This window comes from Ursus maritimus, unplaced genomic scaffold (assembly GCF_017311325.1).
Source record: "Ursus maritimus isolate PB19 unplaced genomic scaffold, ASM1731132v1 scaffold_7, whole genome shotgun sequence".
NCBI lineage: Eukaryota > Metazoa > Chordata > Mammalia > Carnivora > Ursidae > Ursus > Ursus maritimus.
In genome coordinates, this window is record NW_024426885.1 from 77,830,166 (window position 1) to 77,855,086 (window position 24,921).

Sequence of the window (24,921 nt, forward strand, 5' to 3'; positions counted from 1 at the left end):
ACAAAAAAACTTCAATAGTTAGAAAAATTTCTCAAGTCTGGCCAAACCTTATCATTCAAAAATAGTAGTTAAGATGGAACAGTGTCTCTGAACAATGGTCCGTCAAAAAAAAGGTCTTGGAGAAAGATTACAGATGAATCACGTTTATCTTATGAATGCTCAGTAAAAATGGAATTTAGATGGAAAGGATCCAAAACACCATTAATGTGCTTCTTTCCAAATCCCATTGACCTTTGGAAGTCAGGAGGTCCTAAAAGATGGCTATCTGAGGGGACTGAGGTGAGTGCTGTTTGCTCCCATGCTGGAGAGCATCACTGAGGCAGAATAAATGTTGGAACAGGAGCCAATACCAGCTTCGGAGGGCCTGCCTTGGAGTAAAGAGCTGAAGAGAGGAGGAGGCTGAATCTGGCTCTAGGAAGATTGCTGTGATCGACTCGTTATGTCTGCCAATGCCAGGGGATGAGCACACAGTGACATCCACGCTACAAACCTAGACTAGGAAATGAGGCCGACAAGGAAAACACAGCCAGGATGAGGGTCCTTACAGTAAAGATATACTAGAACATGTTTCCTGATTAAGAATATATGTGTGTATTTACACATATGAAAAAGGCATGTCCTAGATGAACATACATATGGGCAAATAGAAGGGGGTAGGCTTTGAAATGTTAGTGCTCCTGGCTTATCGTGATATGTCCAAGCTTCATGATCCTGGGGGATCTTAACTCTACCTCCCTTGATTGAATTTACTCATTTATATAGTAGAGATAATAATACGGTGGATCTCACACGGTTCTCACAGCATCAGATGTGACCATGTGCCACAAACGGTGGCATTACATTGTGCAAAATGGCGCTAGGTGTTCAGAACCCCTGCCTAACAGCAAGAAGAATGCTGAAGGTGGGCTCCATGGGGACCCCAGGGGTAGGATCCAGAGGACTAGCTAATTAGAAAACCTCGGAACTCCAGAGTTTAATATAGAACAGCTTACGCCAGGGAAATGTGAAGTGATTCATTTCACTCCATAATGAATTCCTTTTTACAGTTTCTCTCTGCTTTCTCATAACCCAAAATCAACCACACGCTACTCCAGAGCGTGCAGGTCTGTATGGAATCATCGTCACACACACGAGGCACGGTGATTACTACTGCTGCCGAGCCATTATGCCATCATTTGATAAGAGCTTTAATTTTTCTACCAAAGATTTACTCTCCATCTAGCAACACTTTACGGGAGAAAAAAGAGCAGAGAAAGCATTATTAATCTTTTCTTCTTACCAGAATATGTCTTGTAAAATAGTTCATCAATGTTACTCTTTTGGATCAATACAAAATACATCTTTGAATCGATGCAGGTCTTCTTTTTTATGACACTGCAGAAATGTGGCCCGTGGCCTGCCCCCTCATCCCAGGGTTGACCATTCCCAGGAGGAAGGATAAAATAAAGCCAGAGTAAAGGGTTTCTGGTTAAGAATGAATTTGCTCCCTAAGGGCTGCTGGAATACAAAGACAGCGACGCACGAGTCACAGCTGCTGCATGAGCTGACATCAGACCTCAGTTTCCAGACCTGACGGTGTTGGTGGACGCTGCAGACAAATCCGTTTTTTGGATGCTTCTGTTGAAACCCTGGTCAAGACTCATTGCTTGCTTCGTTCCACATTATCTGGTAGAACCCACTGAGTAACTGAATCCATGTACTTCTAACACACTGGGTCCCATTACCCACTTTATCATGTGCCACATGGGATTAGTTATAAACACTGGCAACAGTAAGCCTCAGATCATAGTGAGAGGGTTTGCAACCATCCTGTTGGCCCAAAGCAGATCTGGCCCAGATGTGGTGCAAAGACGCATTACCAAAGGAGCATGGATGGAGTAAAGGGCATCACTGTAGCTGTTTTGAGACAGGGAAACTTGCCAGCATTTGGAAGTACTGATGTCAAATCTTTATAACCAACTGAATTTATTCTTTGTTTTTTAAAGATTTTATTTATTTATTTATTTATTTGAGAGAGAGAGAATGAGCAGTGGGGAGGGGCAGAGGGAAAGCAGACTCCCCCCCTGAGCAGGAAGCCCGACGCAGGACTCGATCCCAGGATCCGGAGATCATGACCCGAGCCGAAGGCAGATGCCTAACCACCTGAGCCACCAGGTACCCCTCAACTAAATTTATTCTCAGGCATATTTGACTTGTCTCGCTAGAGCTACAGTAAGTATAAAATATCAACCAGGAACTCTGATTTCAGGAAGAAAATTCTAGAGCAGACTCATCATTCTTTACCCAAGAGTCTTCCACACCAAAAAGGCATGACCCAAAACACCATCAGTGGGAAAGAGAAGCCCTATTTCTGTAGCCAGCTCAAAGGATTTGTGTTCTTCACAAGAGGTATGGGATATTCTGTTGGTATCTACATAATAAAAAGTGCTTTAAAAAAAAAAAGACAGCTGCGCATACAGTCGGGCATTCAGAGCCTCACAACAAAACTGGACTCTAATTACAAAACACTTCACAAAAACTATTGTACCAACGAAGTATTTTGTCACATGAAAATAGGTTTTTAGTGAAGATTTGAATTTGATAATTTAGTAGATGGTCAAAATTGGTGCAACCCAACCTATATCTATTTTTAATTTTCTTTTTTGTTTTAAGATTTTATTTATTTATTCTACAGAGATAGAGACAGCCAGCGAGAGAGGGAACACAAGCAGGAGGAGTGGGAGAGGAAGAAGCAGGCTCATAGCGGAGGAGCCTGATGTGGGGCTTGATCCCATACCACCGGGATCACGCCCTGAGCCGAAGGCAGACGCCCAACCGCTGTGCCACCCAGGTGCCCCCTATTTTTAATTTTCTGTAAACGATAGATTGGAAGTTTTAGAAATGTGATTCTAGATGTCAGAAAGGGCAATATCTCAGTTGGCTGTAGACAGAGGGATCAGAGGGCAGCTCAAACCTTGGGAATCAGCATGCATAGTGCTGGAAAGAACCACTCCTGTGGTTCCGCTCTGTGCCTGCACGGTCAAGTTATCTAGTGGCATGGGTCTGTGGGGGAGGGGGAATGCCAAAGGCAGGGAAATCCAGCCTCTGCTAGAGGGTGTCTGCTCTCTGCCATTTTGGTGAGTCGGTGGGGTATGGACTGGAATTCCGAAAGAGTCAGGGGGTAAATGACCGAACCCAGAAAAGCACTGTAAGTGGAAGATCAAGGTGGCTGTTGTCATTGGTGGGACAAGCCCGATGCTCAGACTTCCCCATTCTGTCATATCCCATGGGTTCTAGTCATTGGGGCAGGTGCTTCTCAGAAGATGGGGTGCCTGAGAAAGGTGAGCCCCATCTCTGCAGGAAGGAACACCTGTCCTCCTGTGCTGAGCTGGGAGCTGGGTCCTCCTCCCTCTTTCATGTGGGATACATGCCATGGACCTCCACGAGGCAATATCACATAGCGACTGAACACACAGACTGCGTGGTCATGTACACCCTGTATTGACTTCCCCTTCCTGCCTTTTTAATAAATACGCAGTGGGGAGCAAATTAACCGAAGCCTCAATTTCCTTACTTGTAAATTGGGTATAATAGAATCAACGTCTTTTAAGGCTGCGGCGAGGGTTAAATGAGATAATGCAGACACTGGGCTGGAAGCAGAAGGCCTGCGGCAAGGACAGCATCAGCAAGTACAAAACCGATTATTTTTATGTTCTAAGAATAGCTCTTTGCCCCTCACCTAAAATCAAAAACTGCCCTGCAAACAATTACTATAAAACCTTCTTTAAAAGTATGCTGCACAGTAATCACAGCTTTATTTATAAAGTGTTCTTTCAGGAAGTGAACCAAGAGGAGGGGCACCCGGGCGGCTCAGTAGGTTAAGTGTCTGACTTTTGATTTTGGCTCAGGTCATGATCTCTGGATTGTGGGATTGAGTCCCATGTGGGGCTCCTAGGGCTCCGCGCTGGGCACAGAGCCTGCTTAGGATTCTCTGTCCTCCTACCCCCATCCCCCCACTGCTTGCACTCTCTCTCTCTCAAGAAAAAAAAAAAAAGTAGCAGAACAGGAAGGTTTTGTGGTTGTTGTCATTGCAGTGAGTTGGGATGAGAACTTATCTCCGTCAACATCCATGTCACCCCTGTGCCAGTGTCTACAGTGCTCCTTGATCCAAAGTGTAAAGTAATAACTTTAGGTAAGTTCCAAATGTTATAAACATTGAAATGAAAATGTATATACAAAATAGTCGGGGTATCAAAGAAATCAGGGCGTTCATGTTTACCTCTCTTTGAGGATTGCCATAAAATAATCTGCCTTAAATTAAGAACCCATAAAACAATCCTAAGAAATAGGCAGATCGAAACCTCTCCCCCCTCGCCCGCCTAGTCTCTGTTTAAATATGGAAAAGAGCTATTCACAGCGAGACTAGAAGTAAAGTTTGTCTAAGAGCCTTGCTGCTAGCAGAGAAAGAACCTTAATGAGAAATGCCATATTTTCCTGTGGCAGCTGTGTCTGTGTGCAGACCTACTTATTCTGAAATCATGCAAACTCATCCGAATCGAGGTCTAGCGTCGTGAGCGGACGGGGGGACATTCACACATTTTACTCAGTGTACCGTTTGCTAAAGAAGCATACCCCGTTCTCTGGTCTCATTAGATTGAAATCCCATGACAGTATCATACGTAAATTTTCCTGTATGTTAAGCGGGTTTCTCGGTCTACTAAATACAATTTATATCTTCTCTATCAGCTGTCTTTCATTCAAACATGGGGATCTTTGGGATACTGGTGTATGGGAAAAGTATGTTAAAAGGGAGGGAGGCAGATGGCAAAGACAAGCCAAGTCTACTTAACTATTTTTGCCTTGAGGCTAGCCCTGAGGTTAGAAGTAGAAAGGAGTGGGGCAATAGTAACAGGCGACATAATCAACCAAGAGGCCCTTACACGTACAGAGAATGAGCCTCCACAGGGCGATCTGAAGACTTCTGACAGATCCCACCCCTCTCATAAATGTCCCCTCAGAGAGCCTGTGAATAGCATTGAAAATTCCTGCAATATTTGTTTCCGTGTGTGAAGTCTTTGAAGGCCCCTCTTGAATGCCATGGGGCACAGGGGAGATTAGAACACATTAAGGCCTTGCCAACTAGTAGGATCTTCATGTGAATTAGACCAAAAGGGTAAGTATGTGGCCAACTCACAGCGTTCGGAGGGCAGTAGACAAAATAATAAAGGAACAACATTTATGGAAGGCTGTCCATGGGCCAGGCTATGGGCTTAAAAACTTGACATGAAATTATTTCACAGCAGGGACTGTTACTATGAAGTAGAAACTATTATCCTCATTGCGCAGACAAGGAAACAGGTGCTCAGCAAAGTTAAGGAATGTACACAAGACCATAGAGCTAGGAAGGGGAAGGGCAAAAATGGGGACGTGGCGCTGTCTGGGTCAAGAGAACCTTTTCTATTCCTTTCCTCGCCTTTGGATAAGCACATTCACATTTAAGGAGAGGGCCCAAGAAGATTCCAGTGTGGAAAAATACTGTCCAAAGAGTAACGACCAACAGGGAAATCCAGACCACTACCGAGCCTTGTGTGTTTCAGGGATCAGAGCCCTAAAGGCAGGAAAGCCAGTTGACTATAATTTGTGACTCCTAATTAAGAGAGCGGATTCAGGAAAAAAGACCCATCTGTTATCCCACAATTAGCGTATTCAGTAAAATCAAAAGTAAGACTTTCAACCTCCTGCTGGTTCTGTGCGTCTTCAGACTATTAATGCTCCCCCAAATGATAGTTATAATCTACCCTATCTGAAAGTACAAGAAGATGCGAACAAATGATTTAGATGAATACTTTGAATGGATAAAGCTGATAATGAACTATCATATATTAACCATATCCTTATATAACCTTATCTAAACCATAACTTTAATCTGCATTTAATTTTTGTGCATGACTAGTATTTATTCTCCATTCAAAAAAAACTTTTTTTAAGAAAGCAAAACTGTTGGGTGCAGGAGAGGTCTTCTTGACTAGTCATGACACAGATGCTGACTAAAACTAATACGTATGCTGTAGAGTCCACAAAATTTACTTTTTTGACATGTTTCTTGGTAATGGTAGCCTCTCAGAATTTAAGACAAAGTTCTGAGCATGAATTTACATGCTCACAATCCCCGGTTGACTGAAATTTGACACCATTAAATGCAAGTCATTGGTATCTCATAAAGCCATAGTGAAAGCTTTGCTGAGTGTTTTATGGAAATGCCAAGCATATTTGCTCATATGTGATAAAAATACATTTCAGCAATATCATATCAAAATGTAGAGCATCAGCAGTTTTCATTTGACTGCATTAAGCTCTCTGACTCAATCCAGTGTACTAACGCCATGTATCGAAATGTTCTATTGTTGGGTAGAAGGGCAATGTATTTGGAAGATGTGTGTAAAGTGGTTTTTTCCCCTATAATCAGATCATAAACAATCACATTAAAAGCTGTCTACCTACTAGGAGAATGTCCTGTCTATTTAATCCTCTCATTTGTTCTCCAATGAATTCTCTTACTCTAGTAAATTTGTATTTTACAAAAACTGATACACAGATGTGCATGAAGACACGAGTTCCTCTACAGAATAATCACATTGGAAGCCTAAGGAGTGAGGATTTGGGATATTTACATTTAATACCAAATGTGTACTGTTCATAATATATGTATTACATGAGGCGTATTATGGAGTTATACCCTGTCAACTGCATTTTGCCTCTGTTAATTACAAATACTTACTAGGGATTACTCCTAAGATTTATATTACCTAGTACTGTAATTTGCAATTACAGGTTAATGGTTAAGATGCAATTTTTAATATGTAAGCTTACTTTTTTTTAAAAAGCTACCCTAAATTATATTTACACAGAAACATTTCTCCCTTCTGTCAACTATGAACACGCGGTAGACAATGACATTTGTCATTGCTTTTGACGTGGCTTCTTCACAGTAACTGTCTTTGTTGTCCATTTCATTTTATGTGAATCCAAACTATGGATGATGTCACAATGATGTTACAAACAGAAATGACTTTGGTGTTTTAAAGCAATGTAGCAATATTAACTTCAGATTTTTTTTCCTTCTTTTTACACACTACACTTTTGATAGAGATGGGCCATACAGCTAGGAGATGCACAACATATATGTTAGGAATTAGTACCAGCCTTTAAAATCTCTACAGTAAAGGGGTGCCTGGGTGGCTTAAGTGGTTAAGCATCTGATTCTTGATTTCAGCTCAGGTCATGAGCTCAGTGTCGTGAGATTAAGCCCTGGGCTGAGCTTGGAGTCTGCTTAAGATTCTCTCTCTGCCCTTCCCCTGCACCCCCTGCTCACGCTCGCTCTCTCAAAATAAATAAATAAATAAATAAATAAATAAATAAATAAATAAGATCTCTACAGTAAAAATTAAATATATGCTGTATATTTGATTCCCACTCAAAATTATTTGGCTAGTTATGTTAGCCTCTACTTCGTTCTATCATTCATTCTACAAACATCACCCATGCTTATTCACTGGTTCCAGGAAATAGGAAAGAGGATGTGATGTGTTTATTGAGAGACTTAGTGTCTATATGCAGCAACTAGCCGCCTCCATTCGCTAGTCTAACAGTCAAATAAGGAATAAGGTAAGTTTGTTAATAGGAAAAGCCAATTCAATTGAAATATTTACATTTTTATTTAGTAAGGTCTTCTAAAGAGCTACGGAGAGATAGCGTATATTTTTTACTACCATTTAACTGTATTTTAAGTTCATCTATTTTATTTAGCGATTCAAACCACCCCATTGTGATAGTCTCTGCACTGCATACTATCTATCAAATGATAAATATGACCGGGAAAGAATCTAATCTGAGATTTTCTGGAAGAAACACTGCTGTACTCCAGTTAGGGATGGACTAGTGCACCGCGTCAATCATGAACGACAGCATCCCCAAGCCATGGAGCCCCCTCGGTGATTCTTGGAGAGTGCTGCAGAGAGGATATCGTACAAGATTCAAATCTGCTCAAAACACTCATCCAAACTCCAGATTCTTCAGACTCCTGTTTTTCTCTAGTTTTCACTCTTTAAAAGAGTGTACTTATTTCATGTCCTACTTACTACAAACTGCTGCTTCTCGTTGGACCTTTATATACTTTGCTTTATTGAAGCATTTCACAGACTTACGTGGGAACGCAGATGCTGAGGATTGCCTGAAAACCGACAGGATGTGTAGTGAATGTTGTTCTGCTGCTGAAGTCGCACATCCATCATACTCCAAACCTTATTTCCAGGATGACACGCAAAAACTCCCAGTGGCAGAGACCTCACTGCACTCCACGTGTGGGCAAGCTCCTTACACCTTAGGGCTTTGCGTGTGTGGGTCCCACATCCGGATGCTCTCCCCCATTTGTCACCTAGCCGAATCGCACTTGTCATTCTGGATCAGCATCAATGCCATGGCTTTCCAGAAACTTCCCCTGACACTCCATCTAAAGCAGGTATCTCTATTACAATTTCTCACTGTAAGCCTGCCTTCTCAGCTTCGCGCTTTCAGGATTTGGAAGTATGTCTTGTTTAAGTATTACTTTGATGTCTATCACAGTTCATCATCACAACAGCCTAAGAAGTACTAGACACGCTTATTTTCCACATTTATAGATGAGGACGTCAGCTGCTTGTTGCTAATTGCTAAGCCCCTGGCATGGTGCCTTGCTCAGAGCACTGTACAATGAGTAGTCGTTGAAGACGGTGATTGAACCGACCATCTCTTGGAGTTGAAATTTGAGTCTCTGAACGTGATGGGAAAAGGGAGGCAGAGAGAATGGAGTTTGAAACTGCCCTATTATATGATCCTCATACATAGAGAGAGAGATATACTCGCTAAGCTTCACTCCTTCATCAGCAAAACGAGTGTAACACCTCCTTCGTAGAACTGCTGTCAGGTTGTAATGAATTAATCTAACCAAAATAAACTAATCTTATTGAGCATTGATAATTTCTATTCATTTACCCTCATTCCAGCCCCTGGATGTTTAAAGGACACACCTCATTTCTCCTACAGATGATAGTCTTTCAAATGAAATATCTGGCCCTTTATTCTTCCAGTTAATTAGCTTGTGTTTCTTAAGTTGTCCTTATATTTATTGATTATGAGTTCACTCAACAAATATCTATTGAGTACCTACCGTTTGAGTGATATAATGGCTCATAAATCCTGGTCACGATGGAGTATACAACTAAATAGGAAGTTTACCTTGTTCAAAATGAGGGTCACTCAAAGGATTTGTTAAGGCACAGACTTCTGGGCGTGGTTACCCCTAGACTTTTTGATTCAGTGAGTCTAGGGTGGGCTGAGAATTTTCATTTCTAACAAGTTCTCTGGTGATTCTGATGCTGCTGGTTCAGGGAACACACTTTGAGAACCAACGAACCACACTATAGTGATATTTGCCTGAGAGAGACAAGAAATTTGGGGAGGGAGAAATTCCTTTAATAAAAGGAAATCTCACCAGGCATTGAAGAAGAAGGTGGCGTTAGCTCTGGCCTTAAAAGACGAGATGTGAATGAGGTTTCGTGCTTTTTTAGGTTAGGAGTGGAAATGATCATATTTGAACACATATGACAGCCATCTTGATGATCCTGTGATTGAAAATAAATCAAAGTATAAATCTGTTTGATGGAAATAAGTGGCAACTAGTATGTGAGAAGAACTCATGAAACTAACATACGCCTGGTGAAGAAACTCAAAGGCATTCTGAACCTATAACTAATATATGCATGAGTGAAAACAGTTAAATGAGCCCACCTAGATTACGGCACCATACTGACTCCATCCTAAACAACACATGGCGAGTCTAGTCAAGTGTCTTAGCTACTCCGTTGCTGGTGTTTCTTGATTCCAGAAATCGCCCATTCTATAAAACCTACTTTATCTGCCACGTCACTGGTAAGTTGATAAAGAACTAGCTGGCTACAGGTTAAAACTCAGTGTGAATTCACAAGCCCTTTTACATTGTCTTTTCCTTGAAAGAAAAGAAATTACTCATGATGTATAAACGAAAACACTGCACTTGTGTAACCCAGCGTGCTAACTGGAAGGGATGGAGGAAGCATAAAGCCCCCAATGTGCTATTTGCAAGTAAGGCAAACAGGTTCTGAGCCAGCTGCAACTTCAAAGGTATGACTTAAAGAGAAATTTGAATTCCAGGGCTGAAAGGAATTGCAGTTGAAAGTAAATTTAACCAATGAACCGCGCTGATGGAAAATGCAGTCCCTGAGCAACCAGTAAAGGTACAAAGTATCAAATTAAGGTACCAATCCTACAATTCTAGATACGCTTGCTTACGCAGCTCTCTTTATGAAGGGGCATACCCGGCAGGGGCCAGAGCTGACTCCGATTAGCAGATTAACAACTCTGCATTCAGCCGTGATGTCGGTAGCCTGAAATTGGCCACGACGAGAGTGTTCACGCCACAAAAATTGGCAAAGACTACAAACAAGGTCTGTTTCTCTTTTCTTTTTTTTTTTTCAAGAACCCATTGTTAAACATTTACCATTTTCAATTTCAAGTTCCTGCTTCTTGTGACTAAGGTAATAAAACATCTGATTATATGCACATCAGTTTTTTTTTTAAGATTTATTTATTTATTTTAGAGGAGGGGAGAGAGAGAGCAGGGGGAGGGGCAGAGGGAGTCCAGCAGACTCCCCACTGAGCATGGAGTCTGACACGGGGCTTGATCTCATGACCCTGAGATCACCACCTGAGCCAAAATCAAGAGTCGGATGCTCAACTGATTGAGCCAGCCAGGAGCCTCCGATTATATGCACATCTTCAGCAGATGAGAAGAAAATTAAATATCTGAATTTCCTATGCTAATTTCTCATGCTAAGAATAATTAGTGTACATTAAAAAAAAATGTTTACAATGCCCTTAAATGAGTATTAAGTGTTTCACATTCATGATCCTATCTGGCCCTCCATACTAGAAACTTTTGAGGAAGGTAATATGAATTCATATTTTATAGGGAATGAAATACAGGTTCATTAAGGTTAAATAATTTAAGACTTTTCTTGACCAGTATACACTACTCTATCCCTAAGTCAAAAACATGGGATTCTTTACTCCTCAATTTTAGAAACAAGGACAACTGCACTGAAGTCGACAAGCACCTCTCCATTGCAAATAATAAAAAAAAAAAAAATTTAATTGAAAAAGGTTGCGTTTGTTTAAGCATAAGGGAAAACATTCTCAATAGTAACAGATTTTATTAAATTCAATGCTCTCAAACATTTTAGGACTTAAAGCTTGACCTTACATAGTTGATCTAATCAAGCCTCAAGAAAAATTTAATCTTTGTTTTTAAAGATTTTATTTATTTGAGGGAGAGATTCGGAGACAGAGAGCACAAGTGGGGGGAGGGGAGTGGGAGAAGCAGACTCCCCGATAAGCACGCAGCCCCAGGAAGGGCTCCATCCCAGGACCCTGTGATCATGACCTGAGTTGAAGGCAGATGCTTAACCAACTGAGCCCCCCAGAACCCCCGAGATTTGATCATTTTTTGAAATTCCTTTAAATCTAGTAATTCTTTTATATAGCTGGGTGTTTCCAAATTTTTTAAAGTTTTATTTATTTAAGTAATCTCTACACCCAACATGGGGCTCCAATCCATGACCCTGAGATCAAGAGCCACATGCTCTTCCCGTCTGAGCCAGCCAGGCACCCCTAGCTCAGTGTTTTTAGAAAGGAATATATTTGGTATGATAAATTGAAGAAATACATTTGTCATGCATAGTAAAAGTTTATTAAACTCAGTTTTATTTTAGTTACAGGCAAAGCATTACAAGATACGAAAAGCTAAATATTTTTACTCAATTTTTTTTCTAATTTTCTTAGCTTTCCTTAGGGCAAAGTTTAACTCAACCAGTTCTCTCTTGAGCATAATGAGATATGCTTCCACACTGATGAAAGATTTACACGTGGTTTCGTGAATCTATCACTACTATCAAAATATATTATTGGACTCTTAAATATGCCAAGTGACCCATAGCATTACCACAATGTGGTATACTATCCTTCAAAATTTCATCTTCAGAAAGTTCAGAATTTAACACACACACACACACACACACACACACACACAGCCCACGCCTAAGGATCTTAATCTGAAGTCTGCATAATCCAAACAATATTCTGTTAGATCAAACAATTTTCAAAAGTTGTGACTTATTAAATTTCAACAGAGGATTCAGGAAGCTTAAAAGACCAAATGTGAGAGATTTTAAAAATGAAAGTTTCATCTAGAAGGAAAACAAAGAGATAATTTTCAGAATTAACCAAATGCTTAATATCTGCTTAAAAATTTTCAGAAGCTACAATAATAATGTATTATCAATTTTCATTATCCATAAGATAATTCTAGATTTAAAGGGAGTTTAATATAGCTCTGTGTGTGTGTGTGTGTGTGTGAGAGAGAGAGAGAGAGAGAGAGAGAGATGGTTTTGCATGCATCTGGGTGTGTGTATAGATTCCCTAAAATAAACTGTGAGGTTTTGGTGTTGGGGAGTATATTTGGCATTCAAACAAGATTCAACTAATAATTACTTGTTAAATTAAGGAAACACTTATTCTGTGCTGGCCCCAGGCTAGGCACTGGGGAACACCTGCAAGGTTTCTGCCAAAATGGAACTCAGAGTCTGGTAGACCCAAGAGGTTCTTCAATACCCATACCTTCATATCATCTTTAGAACGAAAATTTTACTAGTAAATTAAGAAAATGTATTTGATACAGAGACCTAGGCTTGAAGATATGCAAATAAATACACAAGAATTCAATCATTCCCATTGGAGGAGTTTGGAAAATAGCACGTGGCATCCTGCAAATAGAATGACCTGACAGGATATATATACACGTACAGATCTTGGACAAAAGATCGGACCAATTTTATAAAGCAATGTAATACAATGTAATACAAATACGATGTTACAAAGAAATAGGAACTACTTTTCTTTCATGTTGATAACCCAGTCTCCAGCTTCCCAAATGAGATATAATATGTCCTATGTGCCATCTCACAGTCACCTGATTATAAAATACTCTTTCCCCAATTTGTTTTATTAGATTTCATTTTAGGATTAGATTCCTTATTCTAAAAATGTATATTTTAATGTTATGCAGTTTATGACTCATAAAAACATCTTTAAATACAAATACATCTTTGCTAACTTTCAAGCTAAATAGTGCTAGGATGAAGAGGCAACATTTGCCTCCAGTGGAACGTTAGGTGAGGTTTGGAGAATTAGCAGTTTGGAAGAGGTGATGTAATTTTATTACACGGAAGTGACTCATTCTTTCACCACGGAGGGTGATTTCTGGAATTGCTATTTGGAAGCAAGCATGTGAGGTAAATACTTTAAAAAAAATATAAATACTCGTTTGTCATGCTTTGTTCATCCTGGATAATGAATAAATATAACACATGGACTTACAGATAATTGAAATGCTACAGTTTTTCTCCATTAGCAATGAATACACATTAAAAATGTAGCCTGGGGGCGCCTGGTTCACTCACTCGGTGGCACGTGTGACTCTTGATCCTGATCAGGGTTGTGGGTTCGAGCCCCATGTACATGTAGAGATTATTTTTAAAAAATCTTTTTAAAAATGTAGTCTGAAATATGAAAAAATGAGTTATGAAACTAATTCAAAAGTTTATGGGGGAAACACAATATCAAGCATAAATTAATTTCTGTCCTGTGTAATTAACTAGTATTAATGGAGCCAACATGTAGTGATGCTTATGAGAGAGAGACCAATGTTGTGTAGTGTCCCCCAAGTGTCCCCAAAGTTACATTCTCTCCATTTTAGTAAGAGAATCCTTTACCAATTTTTTTAGGACAAGAGGCTACCTTTGTAGAGATTACTTTTTCTAGCTTTTCTCGTATCTGAATGCTGGGTGAGAGGATAAGAACAGGATGAAGCTCCTTGCTTTCTCCAGCCTCTTCTTCCCCTCCTAGGGGATGGAACTCCAACATGGTGGCAACCCAGCTTCAGGTCTGAGCATGGTGATTACACCCAGGGGGCCCTGGAGCAGCAGGGTGGATGAAATCTGGGTGCCTGATTAACCACATGGCATACCACTGCTCCTCTCACCTCAACGATATTAGGGTAAAGAGAAATAAACCTACATCTTATTTGAACCACCATATTTTGAGGGCTTTTTGTTACCACAATTTAGCGAATCCCTAATGCAATACGTCGGCAAAAGATGATTGTCCACTAGGTGTTTCCTGACAGCCTTGCTCCCCGATTAACCTTTTCCACTTCTGGGAAAAGCAACTCCATGATTCCAGTTGTTCAGGCCAAAGGTTTGGAATCTGCCAGTCCTGCCTTCATCTCACTTACCACTTCCAGTCCAATCCATTGTTCAACAGTGCTGGCTGAACTTGCGACCCAGTTCTCAAATTGGACCATTTCTTACGACCTCCACTTTTACCATCTTAATCCAAGCCAGCATTCCCCCTTCCTGACAGCTTCAATGGTTTCCCAACTGATATCCCTGCTTCCAATTTCCATGGCCCCAAGGAAGCCATAGATTAGAGCATGCTGTACTTCAGCTCAAATTCTCCTGGGTAGTGCCATCTTGATTAAAAAAATAATAACAACAAAAGTCCTTAACATGGCCAACAAGGCCACTCAGAGCTCTGTGATATCATTGATTTCCTTACCTAACTCCTCATCCACTCCCCCATAATCACTCACTCTACTCCAGCTACACTGGCTTCCATACTGTCCCTCGAACATGTCGACCACAACCCCATCTCAGGTCTTTGGACATCTGCATTCCTTTTGGCTGAAATGGTCTTCCCCCAGATACTAGCATGGCCCACTGTCATCTTATTCCATTTCTCTGCCTCTGCTCGACGTTCGACTCATCGAGGCCATCCTCAACTACTACATATAACATAGTGATTCCTTCCCATCTCTCATGCCACTCTCTATCCCCTTAACATGCTTTGGTTTTCATATCACTTATCACCAACCAATTGTATATACATATACATACACAAACACTCACACCCATTTACATATTATAAATGTTTGTTTGTTTCATAGCTTCCTGATTAGGGTATAAGCACAATGTTAACAGGCATTTTCTACTCTTTGGGGTCTACTATCACCCAAACACTTAGGACAATGGACCAATGCCTGGCACGTAGTATATGCAAAGTAAGTACTTCTTGAATGAGTAAGTTGCATGACTGAATGAAACACAGTGTGACCCATGTGCTTCTAGAGAGGGACACAAAGTTACACCAACTTCAGAGCACAGAATCCAGCCCAGTAGGGAAGAGTCAGAGAAGGCTTTTTAGCAGAGCCAACCCCTACAGTGCCTCTAAAGAGCAGTAATGTGTGTATCCCAAGCACAGGAAAACATCTACAGAGTCACAGAGACAAGAGAACATTCAAGGAAGTTGAGCCAAAGCCACAGAGTGGTGAGTGCAGAATCTAATGGGGGAAGCAGGAGCAGAAGTTAGAGAATTTCCTCAAGCTTCCTTAACTAGTTACGTGTTAAGGAATCAAAATTCAGGTTCAGTTCTGCCAAGTTCCAAAAGCCAGCTCTCTCTATTTCACTGCAGAGCGTTCTATCCTCGGGAGTTTGGAATGTACCATGGGAAAGCACTGGAAAACAGTAAGCAAGGAGATGACACGAACACATGTGCCTTCTAGAAAGACCTTGTTCATGGTAGCATAGAGGGCGTATGGAAGTGTAAGAAGCCTAGGGACAGGCAGACCTATAGGAATCGTTGGAAAAATTCAGGCCAGAAGTTCTGAAGATCTGAAATAAAGCAGCAGCAGACAGGGACACATGACGCTGCTGGGCTGATAAACGGAACAGGATTTGAGGATAAGCAGACGCAGGGCCTGGAATCACTCCTGGGTTTCCAGCATGGGCCAGGGTTGGGGAAGAAAGGAGGTGCGTTCATGAAGCTGGGAATGCAGTATGCTTCAAAAAGGATCGTTCCAAGCATTCCAAGCTGGTCACACAGCCACTGAATGCACGGACCTGGATTAAACTCCCAGGATTAGTGGCCCTTGGTCCAGGGGCCACTCCTGCACAAGACAACTGCACGACACGGCTAAAGCTTGTAACATAAAGCACCCGGAGACAAAAGACAGAAACCTAGTTCGGCAGTCTAGTTATGTCAAAAAAGTCTACACTGTGTGAGAACACGAAACAGAATGTACTGTTGTAGAAAATACTGAACTATTACTTGCATAAAAAACACATTCTAAAATTAAGTTCTCATCACAACATAATGTCATATGTGTTCACAGTTGGAGTAAGCCTTTTATCTTCTAATGTTACTTATCTCATAAGAGCTGCCTTTGGGAAAAGAAAACAGAAACTTGACTTTCCAAGAAAAATAAATGAAAGCAGTAAGTTGGGGATTTTTTTTGTTGTTGTTTTGTTTTTTTGTTTTTAAACCTATCCCAAGAAAATGTTCAATAGCATGGTGGTAAGATACCAAACATAAGCAAATGCACCAGCAAATGAAAAATCTCTTTGCAAAATGCATCACCAGAGAAATAAACAGAGACGTCATACATTTACTTAGTAATAAAAATTTTAAATGAGACACCCAATCAGTAACTGACAATTTTGGTTTATACATGCACTGAGTAGACTATGCTGGGACCATGTGAAAAATAACATATTCTCTTATTTCATTTGAAAGCATTTATGGCATTAGATGAATTATTGCAATGAACCTTCCAAATATAAAATGCTACATCTTCAAGAATCCTTTTAAGTATGAAATAAGCACAGTATAAAACCATTTTCTTCTCCAAAAATGCTGATTGGATTCAAAGGACATTTGATTCCTTTATTCCTTTAGAACTATAATTAGAGTCTAATTACAAAAAAAAAAATCAGTATCCTACTACACTAATTCAGGATAATCACTGGGGAACCCAATTATATTCCCAAATCTCGAACATTAGAAAGTGTGCAAACAGAACCTGCAAAATCCAACAAGGATACCTTTCAAACTGTGAAATGGACTGGAATTAACAGAATAGTAAGCACTTCAGTGCAACTGACTTGCCCACTGTTGATCAGTATTGGCTATTTGCTCTAGATTTAAATGTCAGTCTTCCCAGGAATTTTTGTTTCTAATCTACCAAGACTTTATTTAAAAGCCATTTGCTACAAACTTCCAGTTATAAAATAAATAAGTCCTGCCGATGAAATGTACAGCAGGGTAACTACAGTTAATAACACTGGAATGCATAATTGAAAGTTGCTAAAACAGTAAATCTTAAAAGTCTCATCCCAAGAAAAAAAAATTTGTAACTATGTATGGCGATGGGTGTGAACTAGACTTACTGTGGTGATCACTTTGCAGTATGTACAAATACCAAATCCTTGTGTTGTACACCTTAAACTAATATTGTGTTATATGTCAATTATACTACAACAAACAAAAAATAAATAAAAATAAAAGACGTTTGTTTTGTAACTTGATTTTATGTATGTGCTATTTGGGATCGCGGAGTCGATATCTGATTTTTTAAAAAGATTTTATTTATTTATTTGATCCAGAGCATGAGTTGGGGGGAGGGGCAATGAGAGAGAGAGAGAAGCAGACTCCCCACTGAGCACAGAGCCAATGTGGGTCTTGATCCCAGGACCCTGAGATCATGACCTGAGCAGAAGACAGACGCTTAACAGATGGACTGAGCCACCCAGGCGCCCCTCAGTATCTGATATTTTAAACCTTAAACCAATCCAGCATGTTTTTTGGAACAGGCATCTAGTTGGTCATTTTTCAGAACCACTTAACGCTAACAAAAATTACTGAAAACTTCGAAAAGATTTTCCTTCCTTGGGTTAGATCTATTGATATTTATTCCATTAGACCTTAAAACAGGAAATTTTTAAACACATGTATTCACTTGAAAATAAGAAACATACTACATGTAAAAAAGGTTTTTTTATAAAATTAACTATATTTTAAAAACAAAAATATTAATGAAAAGCATGTCATTGCTTTATACTTTTTGGAAACCATATTGATATCTGGCTCAACAGACGACAGCGTCATCCTCTGCTTCTGCACCCTCCCTGCAGCTCTATCACACATCATGTCGCTTCTAGAAAATTCTACCACACGCCTGTGAGAGAATGAGACAGAAGACAAAGGACATGCTCGTGTTATTATAAAGACAGGTTTGACCTCAAGGAGCCCCTAGGAGCCCAGACTTCAAGGACTCCTCCTTCAAAAATGTTAGTGTGATTACATTGGAAAGAATTTTCAGTTTACTACAAAGATTTCTCATTAAAGAATTTTAAAATATTTATGAATATCTCTGTGTATGAAATCTGTTAAAATACCCAAATTTGCCCATTTGTTCTGCTGCACGTAAAGCAACTACTCTAGCTACAAGAGAGCTCCTTTCATCCATCGCCCCTCTCTGCCTTGTTGCACTAATGGGCCACTTCCCCCTCCACTCAGACCTCTCAACAGGGCTGTCAGAAGGTGTCACCCTTGTGGCTTCTCCAATGGCATCTGAACTTCACATCATCAGGACAGAATTCTTGGTTTTGTTTCTTCACCATGAACTCCACACACTTTTTCCCATCTCAGAAAATGGCACCACTGTTCACCCAACTGTTTAATTCAAAAACCAACAAGTCCTTCCCAATTCCTCTTTCTTTCACCCCCATATCACATCTACGAGCTGCCAAAATGCACCCACCGTCCCTCACTTCCCATGCTGTCATCTCGGCCCAAGCCAGCATTACATTTCGCTTGGATCACTGCTGGATACAACCTCCCAACCGGAATCCCTGTGTACCCCACCACTCCATGGGACATATTTTCCACCCTCCATTAGTAGTGGAATCCATTTCTCCACTCGTAACACCTAAATCACATCATGTCCCATCTCAGCCTAAACTCCAATGCTCTCTAAATCTCTTGGAATAAAATTAAACTACCTCCAGCGTCCTACAAGTGACCTTGCCAATATCAACTCATTTCATTGCCTTCTTTCTCTTGACCATGCCAATCTTTCCCCACCTTAGCACCTTTCTGCTTGCAGCTGTCCTCATCTGGAACCTCTATCCACACTTTCATGTGTCTGGCTCCTTCTTGTCATTTGGGTCTTGGTTCAAATGATGCCCTCATAGGAGAGCCCTCCCTGACCCACCTGATCATTGCCAAACCTACCTTATGACTCCCTCTCACCTCACCCTGTTTTATCAATTTACTCATAGCCCTGATAACTATCTAGGAGTATTGTGCTTATTTTCGTGAATGTTCTTTGTGCTTCTCCCCTACGACCGTCACCAGGCTCTAAGGTCTGGACGATATGGGACTGTGTATGTCTTGTTCACTACTACACCCTCAGTGTCCACTGAGACACAGTCAGACCTGAGAAAGCATTTCTAGGAAGTGAACAGCAGGCATGAATAAATAATCAGATGAATTGATAAGCGAATCATAATAAAGAAACCGTACTGCCAAAAGAACTCCATTATATACTTCCTTTGCTGTTCTCAATTGTCAAGGGACTTACAAAGAATTTCATGTATTCATGGACGACACTCAGTCAAATCCACACTCTGCTTTATCTCTAACACCTTCTCTACTTTTGTAGAAACACGCCATATGGAGGGGGAGGAAAGCATGGTAGTTTAGCAAGGCCTGCCATGTATATATGCAACCTAATTCTCAACACAAAAATCTGCTGAAGCATTTTTCCTATTTCATGTGGCTTTGACCTCTAGAACTGATGTGAGAAATAAAAACTCAAATCCAAGGGGCGCCTGGGTGGCACAGTCGTTAAGTGTTTGCCTTCAGCTCAGGGCGTGATCCCGGCGTTATGGGATCGAGCCCCACATCAGGCTCCTCCGCTGTGAGCCTGCTTCTTCCTCTCCCACTGCCCCTGCTTGTGTTCCCTCTCTCGCTGGCTGTCTCTATCTCTGTCAAATAAATAAAAAACTCAAATCCATAGGATTAAATGGAAAGAAATGTCAAGAATTTCCATAGATGTTATCTTTTAAGAAAATGGCGTGAAATTTGTTCCCAAAAACACATAAATTAAGTATTTTTCCTTTGCAGACTAATTTTTCATTTACTCAGGAGCCTTATCATCAATACTTATGATTATTGTTGTTTAATCCTCTATTTTTCTTATAAATTTGAATGTAACCATTGATAGCATCTCTATATTATATTAACCACCCCATCACTTCCTAAAATATAATGTGAACTCTGGGAGGAAATAATTTCATGTAAATTCATATACACACACATGGGCACAGAGTATAAATATCTGTGCATGAATATTTCCAAGAGGCTAAGTCAATAAAAATGTCTGCACTGGACATATTGGAGCAAATTATTACAAATCTTTAAAAAATGACTTTAATTTAAGGACATGTACTATCTTGAGTGGAACACTGGGGACAGCATAAATCTATATTAAGAATATTGCTGAAGGTATTAAATATTCTAAAATAATATGAAATACAATATAACAAAAGAGTAAGGTAACATGATGCTCTGTAAACACAAGTCAAATATAAAATGTAACATTGAATTATATCCTTCTAACCATATAAATGAACAAAAAAAGTTTGATGAGTAAATGAATGGCTTTCAGTAAAAGTTATCACAATAGGCTATTAATTAAACTCTAATGGAAACGAATGCCACTTCCTTCATTTCACCAGTGGGAACTCCGTGATATTTTAAAGAAGCTTAATCAATTTTTGAAGGAAAATTTTAAACACATTGGCGTTAATGATAATTGTGTGAAAAGTTTTAGCTTTACTCTGTAAATATCCCATTGCCTACTAGTGAAATGGAAAACCATCTCTCCTAATACTTAGACCACTTTCACTGGATGATTTTTCTAGTATAGCTTTGCTATTGATCAAAGAACGGAGTAACTTAATTGGCTTTGATAGTGAAAAGTATCAAAGTAACTTAAGCGCTCCAGTTAAGTCACACAAGATAGCACACAGCAAATAGAAAGTAAATATCCTGTCTTGCTTTAAAAGCACACGCTTCCGTACATTCTTATAAATAACTATCAAGTAGTTTCATTGTACCCAAAAAATAATCAGCTTTAGTAAAGCCGGGCAAACAAGGCAAAGAAAATGGTATTAAGTAAATCATTAATATAAAAGTCAATAATAATTTCTTGAAATTTTAAATATGCATAAAACGTGAATTTTCAGGAATTCATTTTAATAACCTTATAACTCGGTGCACTACTAAGAAGCTTTAGCACAAAAATATTTTCGTTTTCATCAGAAAGGAGTTTATAGAGGGGCCTAAATATAAAGACCAGACTCAGACTTCAACCTTCCAAAGCTACAGGCGTTAAATTCAGATAAAGGATGTGCTACTATAGGCTGCGTTTCTCAAATGCGGAGTCATGGGAGAATTCCAATAAGGACTTCAGAGACCAATTCCAGCGTCCTTTGTCCCGGGGGTGGGGTGGGCTGTTGCCATGGCAGCCACACCACGCAGCCTGTCCTGCTGGGAAGCAGCTCCTCTCTGCCCAGCCCTCTGAGAGCCTGCCCAAACAACTGCTCATCTTCAGGGATTTTTCATTAGAGGAATGGATATTAAAAGCATTAGTCTATCCAGCCCCCACCCACCAAAAGCATTCAGAATCTTGTTAAAAATCTCTTAAGAAATACATCGATGTGATTTTAAATTGAACCCATGGCAATTTCAGAAGCCTGTCGAATGTTTAGCATGCAAACTGGTCACCAGTTCCATGTACTGATGCCCAAAGTAAGTTTCACCTCATTAGCAGGAAATCGATGTGTTATCACACTATTGCCAAAATGGTACTAATCCATATTTTCATTTTTTTTTCAGCTATGCTGTATTCATTTTTAACGTTCACTGAAAATGCATTTTTAAACTTTCAAATTTGGCATTCTCTCAAAATTGCAGAATGGAGAGATGGATAGTTTAGCAAAATGAAGCCGCATAGACATAAGACCCATAACTGTTATGAAGTAAGAGTAAGAAAAAAATACTTGTACCCTTTTAGCATAACCTATGATCTTCTTTACTAATTTCAGATTGATTTTAAAAAAAATTGATGGCTCTCCAACTTTTTCTGTCTCAAAAAGAAAAAAAAAACACTAAGCAATTTTCAAGGATTTTAGCTTTGGGGAGTCTTCGAAAGTAAGAAAAGCCACACTACTGCCCTCCTCAATGTAAAAAATTCAATTCTACCATTAATAATTTGGAAAGAAAAGTGGAAAGAGCTACATTGCTAGAACCACAACGTGATTAAGCTATTTTTACAAAATCACACAACGACGTAAGCAGCCTAATGAGTAGTAAGAACATTATCCTTCAAAATATGTCAATATTTCAAAAAATGATACCCTTAAAACATCTTGTTAATTTTTCTTGACTTGTACAACAAATGCTGTTACCTTATGATGGTACGTACACACACATCTTTACCTATATTAGCAATAAAGGAAAAAAGGTATGGTTCCACTTAACCATCTATCCCTATTCATCAAATCTATCACTAAATGACTTGTGATTATTTCCAAACATAAAATGTACCCTCACAGGAAAAAGAAACTGTTATCGCCAAGCATATTCAAAAATACGTGTCCTGTCCTCTAAGGACAATGTATAAAGAATTCTTAAAATACATTGGGGAAAAAGAACATAGAAACAAAAATGCATTGCCTTTCCAGTTTCCTGCTTTGAAAAGGACAACTCTCACCTAGGTCACAAATGCGGATATACTCCTTGCTAGGTAATTCCTCATACCCTAACTCAAGCACATGCCTTCATGGACACACACATACACACATAAACATGGGCACGAAAAATACCGCCATCCAGAATTTCTTACAAAGATACAAAAAGCACAAACCAAGAAGAAGACTGATGTTATTTCACTACACTAAAATTAGTAACTTCTGTTCATCAGAAGATATCATAAATGAGTAAAAATTAAAGCCATAGATTGAGAAAGATACTCGCAATGCCTGCAAATGACAGAGACTAAAATCGGAAATACGTAGAGCCAACCAATCAACAGAAAAAAATGGGCAGAAGACTACAACCGACACTCCACAAAAGAAACACAGAGGGTCTGTGGACGTAGGAAAAGCTGCTCAGCCTCATTAGTATTCGAGAACAAAATAACTGGAAACAGTCTACATATAATCATCAGCAGAAAGGATAAATAAATTGGGTTATACAGCACCACATAAAATTGAACCCAAAAAATTAAGTAACAGAAAAATACATGCAGGATTATTTGATTTATATAATATACCACGAAAACACTTAACCCTGCATGTCCAGGTGAGTGTTTGCGAGGAAGCCTTTGGAGGGCTGGGTTCTCCTAAGCTAGCTTGTAGGATACTCTTTCACAGACCCACACAGTGAGAATGTCGGAGTTTAGGGAAGGGCCAGGAGATGCGTTATGAGTCAGCCACGGGGAATCCCTCCCTCGCCCCCCACAAACTCTCTCCAAGCAGATGCTCTGGAGTCCGTGCTGGAATGCCTCCTGAGACGGGGTTCTTGCCACCGTAACAGGCTGCTCACTTGACTCCTAGACCATATTATTCAGTAGCACCTTGCTGCCAAAGTCTTCCCTATAACTTCCGTTTCTCCTTTGGTCATGTAGATTCACAAAGAACAATTCCCTTTTCAAGTGACAGCATTTTCAGTATCTAAAAAAGTATTCTTTCTTCCTAAACGTTCCATCTATACATGAAACAATGTCATTTAAATACACCTATATACTTATATATATGATCTATGCATTTATATATGTGATCTATATATTTTTATATATGATCTATAGCTCTACGTTGTAATTCCTGGACTTGGTCCAAGTCTATCGAAGGCTTTTTTGAAGCTTCGCACCACAGAATAGACATGATACTCCCACACCATCTAAATAACCCAGACCCTTGTCGTCGCCATTGACTCCATAACCGAAATATAGTTTACTAGTTGTATTTCATACTTCCAGATCCACTAGGTTTATGATCACTCTTATAAACCGAGGTCTGTTTTGGTTTTATGTAAGCAGTGCACAGGTTTCCTCTTTCACATTAACATTATGAGCTTGGTCCAAAGAACTGCGAAGTAACTTTAAGTGCATTGGTATTGCAAATGTTCTAAAGATAGCTTTCAGATTAACATGAAAAACTCACAAGGCCAAAGGGCAACACCTGATTTTGGAGAATGAAATGGTCTGTTTCTCATGTTAAAATTACTGGGAGAGCTCATTCATATGAAAATGCATTCAATTCCCCCGTACTCTCAGGGAGTGTTTGGAATGCCAAATGACACGGTGAGGCTCATCATTAATGTTCAATTTTACATAAAATCCCTCTTTGAATGTCCGCTTTTGTACATCATTTAATTATATAAAGACAGTAAAAATGTTTCAGGGGGAGAGGGGAACAGAGCTTGAAGGATCACGTTGTGTGAACTTACTTCCGAACAGTGGCCGACACAAGTGATTCATGTCCACACCATAGAATAAACAGTGCTTGACATCAGCCTCATGGGCAGACTTGGTATCAACGCACTGAGTGGGAAAGGAAGCAGACAACCCAATGACTTTGTCTACAGAAGGAAAAAGTGCCATCTCAGTGCAGTAACAACAGAAACGTGAGGCTAGTCCCCGAGTGTTGATGGGAACAGTCAATATCACTTAGCATCCATTACAAAGGCCATATTAAAAGAGCGTGTGTGATGAACTTCTTTAAAAAAAGGGGGGAGCTGTGATAAAAACAAAATCAATGCCATTCATTATAGACAGAAAACATAGGTCCTTCCAGCTGCACAGCAGAGTTGAGTTCTAAAATCAGGGCAGAAAGGCAGGCCAAGATTGAG

At 39.8% G+C, this 24,921-nt stretch overlaps 1 protein-coding gene across 2 annotated transcripts in view; it reads right to left on the reverse strand.

Annotated features, from left to right (window-relative positions):
- Nucleotides 1-24,921, reverse strand: part of PRKG1 (protein kinase cGMP-dependent 1) — a 1,188,324-nt gene that overhangs the window by 1,002,047 nt on the left and 161,356 nt on the right. The window lies entirely within an intron of this gene.